This window comes from Gadus macrocephalus, chromosome 19, assembly GCF_031168955.1.
Source record: "Gadus macrocephalus chromosome 19, ASM3116895v1".
NCBI classification, from domain to species: domain Eukaryota; kingdom Metazoa; phylum Chordata; class Actinopteri; order Gadiformes; family Gadidae; genus Gadus; species Gadus macrocephalus.
Window position 1 is genome coordinate 16649612 of NC_082400.1, and position 6913 is coordinate 16656524.

Consider the following 6913-nt stretch of genomic DNA (forward strand, 5'->3'; position numbering starts at 1 on the left):
CTGCAAAGTAGACTCTGTTGTTGTTGTTGTCCTAGCATTCCAAAGCTGCTATACACACACACCACTTTCGGCGGTTGCTCCTTCTCCTTCCTCAGTTAATTAATCCTGCTGTGAATCATCGCCGCTTGAGTCAATGACGCTAAATGGCTCCTCTAGCAGGGTTGGTCAATATGTTCAACTTTCTCATTGGCCTCAATCGCTATCCCTCTCTTGCTCGCTCGCCTGCTCTGTCTCTCTTCTTATCTCTCACTGCTAGCCTTTGAAATCAATTTGTGTGTGTGTGTGTGTGTGTGTGTGTGTGTGTGTGTGTGTGTGTGTGTGTGTGTGTGTGTGTGTGTGTGTCCACAGTGTCCATTCCTCTGCAAGTTCCCCACCACTGTCAGCATTCACTACAGTATCTCATCCTGTAATGAATACATTGCAGAATATGAATGCTGTACGCGCTTCAGCTGCCTTCTGTACATTTGTTGACGACGCACCTGCTGTCTCTCTGATGGAGCTTTGGAGACGGTACAGCTTCTGATTGGACACTCGCATCGTCCTCAAACGCCCCCTCGTAGCCCCCCCACCATTGTTAGCGAAGCCCCGAGGCGGCTAGCCCTCCTGCTAGCAGCGGCGGCTAGCCCTCCTGCTAGCAGCGGCGGCGGGCTAGCTCTGCGGAGGCCTAGCTCGTAGCTCGCTGAGGGGCACACTGTTGGCACAGGCTCCATCAAGGAGCAATGGGGAACGCTACCTGGGTCTTCATATACCACCTTGCCCTACGTTTATAGTGTGTGTGTGTGTGTGTATTTGTAGGTATGTGTTTGTATTTGTGTGTGTGTTCCTGCTGACTGAAACAACAAAGTGCGTATGTGTGTGTATATGTGTGTGTGCGTTGTCTTTGTGTGTTTGTGTGTTCCTGCTGAGCCCCTATAAACAACAAAGTGTGTGTGCTGGTGTGCGCCCCCGTGCCCCTGAACTCGTTTCCTGGGATCGCGGCTCCTTCCCCGCTACGACGGGGCTGGAGCCTGTCAACACATTCTCCACTTCTGCTCTTTATTCTGCCGGAGGTGGGAGAGAGAGTGGAAAGGCATTTCCTGCGTCAATGGGGTTGTTGAAGGAAGACCGTGTGTGTGTGTGTGTGTGTGTGTGTGTGTGTGTGTGTGTGTGTGTGTGTGTGTGTGTGTGTGTGTGTGTGTGTGTGTGTGTGTGTGTGTGTGTGTGTGTGTGTGTGTGTGTGTGTGTGTGTGTGTGTGTGTGTGTGTGTGTGCGTGCGCTAGAAGAATACTGTATCCTAAACTCACACACAAAAGCTTTAATTGCGGTGATGCTACGTGCTAATCCCCTCCTTCTCTCCCGGTTGTTCTGCAGGTCAACGAGTACCTGACTGGCCAGGAGTCTGCCAAGAGTGCCAGGGTAAGTCGTCAGCCCTCCGTCTTATCGCGGTGGAAGCCGCAGTGTACAGTCATGCAGAAAGTAGTAATCTTGACACCAAAGGAGAATGGAACATGACAACTGGACCGGAGGTACTGCTGTCGCCCTCCGCCCCCTCCGCGCTCGCTCTCCTACGGCCTCTCACCGAGCTTCACAAGAGCTTTATTGGCATGGAAATGTTCATCTGCATTGTTACAACAATGTATGGCAAGTGTTGAAGATGAACTGTTACATCTTTAAATTAAACTACGTAAAAAAACTATACAATGCACAAAAAAAATGTTTATACACAGTGAAAAAAGAGACTGAGATTTGGATACTTATTACTGGTTTTGGATATTGATAAGTTGAGTCAAACGATAACCTGGTGCTCGCCTGTAGAATGACCCGCCTGCCACCCGCGCTCCGTCTCCATGTGTACGCCCGCCGAGATGTGCCATGCTGTCCCAGTATGAGCGAGCGCCCCCCCCCCACTCTGCTACTGGGAGACATGGAGGCGGTGTTAAGTGGGGTTAATGGACCACAGGGGGAATGCACGTTCTCCTCGTGCAGTCCGCTGAGACGAGGCCCACGCTATGAATCGAATCACTCCGCGTTCCACTCACTTCCTGTCAGACGTCGACGCCAGCCCTCCTCCCTCCTGCTGCTGACTGCTGGCGTACCGCTCGGCTGTCTCCCAGTGACGCGTGGTATAACCGCCTCGCTGTACCGTCCCCCGACGGTCCGCAGCCTCTCATTGGCTCGATGCACCCCCCGTCAGGAAAACACTCGCTGGTGGAGGGGGGGGGGGAGGCATCCGAGCAAGGGATGGGGAGGGGGGGAGGGCGACCATGTGCGCCCGTTGGTTCCAACAACCAGTGCTAATGAGTGAACGCACTAATTAGTTGTGAATCATGCTGTTAACAGCTGAGCACGCATGCTGATGAGAACAAAAAGGACACTTTTGCTGAGAAACACACGCACACAAACATATACACACGGACGCATGCACACACACACACACACACACTATCTCCACTAAAGTGGACGCATACAAAGCCAGCTCTGTCATGTATGGTTGTTGCCTCCACGCGACCAATTCTGAAGCACGCACACACACATGCACACAGACACATACATGCACACTGACAAACACATGCACACTGACACATACATGCACACTGACAAACCCATGCACACTGACAAACACATGCACACGGTCAAACACATGCACACGGACACACAGAGACACGTGCACACATGTAAAGAGTGTCTTTGCAGGAAGGCATCACTGTAGGTCAATGGGGCGATTCCCGACCAGGTTGAAGGTAATGCAGTCAGGGGCCCTAATAGACTGAATCAGGGGCCCTAATAGACTGAATCAGGGGCCCTAATAGACTGAATCAGGGGCCCTAATAGACTGAATCAGGGGCCCTAATAGACTGAATCAGGGGCCCTAATAGACTGAATCAGGGGCCCTAATAGACTGAAACAGGGGCCCTAATAGACTGAAACAGGGGCCCTAATAGACTGAATCAGGGGCCCTAATAGACTGAATCAGGGGCCCTAATAGACTGAATCAGGGGCCCTAATAGACTGAATCAGGGGCCCTAATAGACTGAATCAGGGGCCCTAATAGACTGAATCAGGGGCCCTAATAGACTGGGCCGGCTCCGAGGCACAGGGGCCCCAGCAGCAGGACTGTGTGTGATTAAACACACACACACACGCACACACCCGCTCTGCACTGTCAAGATGGAGGTCGCTCGACACACACCTATATAGACCCATACACACGCACACACACAGAAAGACACACAAACACGCACACACTCTGCACTGTCGAGAGGTAGGTCGCTCGACACACAGGTATATACACACAGACACACACACACAGACATGCACAACAACACACACTACATTCGGTCAAGATGACTGTTGCACACACACACACTCGTTTCCTTCCCGGTTTTGACCATTGAACACGTAATGTGCCAGAGGTGGTTATAAGAGTCTCCTACAAGCAGGTGGGGATTTTTCCCCGATTTCATGGTTGTTTGTTTCATTGCAAGACATTAACTCGCTCTCGCTCTGTCCCTCTCTGTCTCCGTCTGTCTCTCTCTCTATCTCTTTCTCTCTATCTGTGTGTGTGTCTCTGTCTCTGTGTTTGTGTCTCTCTCTCTCTCTCTCTCTCTCTCTCTCTCTTTTTCTCTCTCTCTCTCTCTCTCTCTGCAGTTGAACATTTGGCGCTACGGAGACTTCCGCGCCGACGACGCCGATGAGTTCGGCTACCGTCGCTAAAACATCGGAAAAAAAGACGGGAACGAAAACGCAACACGCCATCCATCCCAACACCATTCCAAAGACCACCCGCGGAAGACGAGAGGCGCGTCAGGAAGACCCCCTTTGATCACCTAAAATCAACTAAACGACAAGCATTGACGTTCAGCTTCCATTTTGTTTCGACAAGTCATTATTTTTCCTTTTTTTTTTTAACGCTTAATTCTTTTTTTGTTTTCCCCCGTTTTTTGTTTTTTATAAATAACTGCGCCCGTCTTATCTTCGTATCTTACTGAACATGAAATCCAGACTCGTTTTGATGTTGAAAGTTCTCTCTTCTAACCACCAATCATGTATCACTCGATCTCAGCGGGCCAATTTGCCAGTTCCTCTGCACTATTGCCAATCTGTGTTAATTGCCATGCTTCGTTTTATTTTTGTTTGCTTCATAAAATGACCCCCACCCCCCCCGTTTTCAGCTAATCGTCCCCCTCCGTTGTCCGATGCCCTGCAGCCAATCCACATCGTCGTTCACGCGAGAAAGGGCATTGAGCTCTGGTTTCTCTTGTCGATTCTCTTAATTCTCCCGATCGATTTTGCCATGTAAATGTGAGCATATGTTGAAACGTGTGAATTTGGTTTACTCCCTGAGGGATTAGGTAGGGGGAAAGGCTGCACTGGGACGGAACCAAGAAAATCAAAGTTGTATGTCGGGGTTCCTTTCGGTGGTAATCTGTGTGATAAGGACTACTCCCAGAGTTTTTGTGAGCGGTTCGGTCGCCATATGGCTGCCTCTTCGCGCTCCGACGTCGTGAACTTCCTCGATATTACAGCATTAATCATGGTCATCTCTCACTCTATCTCTCTCTTTCGGTAATGTTTACATTCTGTTGCAACGGTTATGATCTCGTCTTTGGCAGTCCCTCTCTTCTCCTGTCTCTGTATATCACGGCAGAAACAGTGTATGAATTTTGTTTTCCTTATAATAGACCTTGTCATTATATTAAAAGAAAAAAAGATCTGCTGAATAAAAATATGCAAATGAAGTTGGGTTGTCTTCATTGAAACTTCAGGAAAATGCCAGTCGGCCCCAAATTATGCAAAGTCCTGAACTGTGTTTATAATTCCAGACAGGAGTGTTGCAAAACAATGTCTCAATAAAAATGGTGAATGCATGATCGTGATTGACAGTGCGTTTTACAAGAGCTGACTGATCAGGGAAACGGAGACCTACGTTTAGATGCAAGGCCTCACTGGTCAGTCATGTGTGAAATGCTTTGTTATGTTGGTTACACGCAAATATAAATACCATTCACCATCATTTAATTGTGAATTAGCTTATTCATAAGCACCTAACGTAAGTGATGAGCTCGGAAATTAGATGAACGCTAATCATGTATTATATATTATTTTGTTGCCTCCTTTAAATGAGGTCGCCATAAACATGGGTTATAGCCTGCATTATAAAATTAAAGCCCTCTTGCACAAATCAAGCTAGTGGAGCCGTAGTACTCTGCCAACTCATACATGGAGCACTTGATCTCTCATTATCACCTTATTGTAGATATTGCTAATGCACCGTTTACCAAATACCTTCATCACAAAAAGGTTTGAGATCGTTTATCAAAGCAACATGCAGTGAATATTCGATGGAGGTGGATGGGAGTTAATACGGTCATGTTTTGTCTTATATGTGCTGTTTATAAAGACGGGTGCTTTTTACGGAGCCTTTGGAACCAGACTCATCTCAAGAGCACGATGTTTCATTCGCTAGGCAGATTCGATTACTGCCCGGTACGAGATAAACCGACCAATCACAACTGCTCATCGAATATGAGGCGGGATAAAAATGATGACCGTGCAGCGGAGCGCCGTGGAGGCATTTCAACAACAACAACGATGGCTGCTGCTGATGTAGAACGGTATGTTGATTCCGTTATCGAGTATTAAACAGACTGCACTGTATATTTTCAATAAGTACAAACGACTACAATTAAAGCTATTGTTTGTTGAGTAAGCACGGCGTCTATTTAAAAGTTCGTCGCTCCGTGCTGCGTCTCCTGTTCGTGGCTCTGATTGGTCTGGGGCCTGTCCAATAGCGTACAGAGGCTGCCTGTTGCTCACGCCCCTTTTATATCGAAACTGAACGCAGAGGTTCCAGAATAATGGCAGTTCTCAATTCGTCTGGCTATGCCAGGCTAGTTTTTACTATGCTTCCTTCCAGGAATGACCTCTAGGGAATAAAGTTTCTTAAATTGAATTGGCCACCAAAGCGTCTATTGCACCATCACGCTATCCTCCAGCCAGACGGAAGAGTCTAGAAGGGGATGCTATGAGAATGGCTAATGGCAGCCTAAATTAACAACCCACTCCGTATGTTTGACTCGATGATTAGCATCTCAATGCTCCCCTGGGCGTTCCGTAAGAGTCATTCACATTCATTACAAACAGAGCATCAACTCCACATGCAGGTGCCCAGGGTCGGAGTGTGTTGTGGGGGGTATTAAGCGAGAGCCAGGGAAGCGTCCATATGTCTCGTTTTAACGTTCAGAGCCGTGACGCAGAACGGCTAATGAATAGCAGACATGCATTAGCTGATGAGTGTTTTGAGCGACAACGTGAGTGGGGACTTGCGGGAGGGAAGGACGTGGACCCTATAAATAGATCCACGGCCCCGATACTGCTACTGCTAATGCAGTGGTGGAGGGTCCCGCCCCCCTCCAACGCCCCCTTCAGATACCATCACCATCAGGCGCTTGGCAGTTCAGTTTGAGTGTGTGTGTGTGTGTGTGTGTGTGTCATTCAGTACTGTAATACTACATGGTACAAGTGTTTCTAATACTTTAAAGTGAAAACTGCTCCCCCAAATAAACTTCTGCTAAAAGAGTGTAGGCTAACCTCTTGAGAAACTTTAGGATCAGCATACGGTTCTTCCATATAAACGCTGGCAATCAGCATTGTCTCTGACCTCAACCAAGTCCCTCACGGTGAAAATGAATTGTTACCATCAAACCAGAGATACAGCGTTCCAAGGTTAGTAGTTTGCACTCTTTTGTTTACCAGTTAATCCCCCAAAAAGTGATGGTGCAATATGATTCAAGGCTTTGAATATTGTATTCTGCTTTTATTAATGTCGGGTTAAATAAACACATCTATGTGTTTATTTTTATCTTTGTGTGATGTTCCAAATGGAGTTGCTGTAATGCAAAATAAATGTCTGACTTGTCTGACACAAAGCATT

At 47.8% G+C, this 6913-nt stretch overlaps 1 long non-coding RNA gene across 1 annotated transcript; it reads left to right on the forward strand.

The window, feature by feature from the left end:
* Positions 1-927: 927 nt before the first annotated feature.
* LOC132447498 (uncharacterized) lies at positions 928-4718 on the forward strand. The gene is made up of 3 exons (XR_009523096.1): positions 928-1126; positions 1260-1395; positions 3628-4718. It is a non-coding gene; the product is annotated as an uncharacterized LOC132447498 (long non-coding RNA).
* Positions 4719-6913: the final 2195 nt, after the last annotated feature.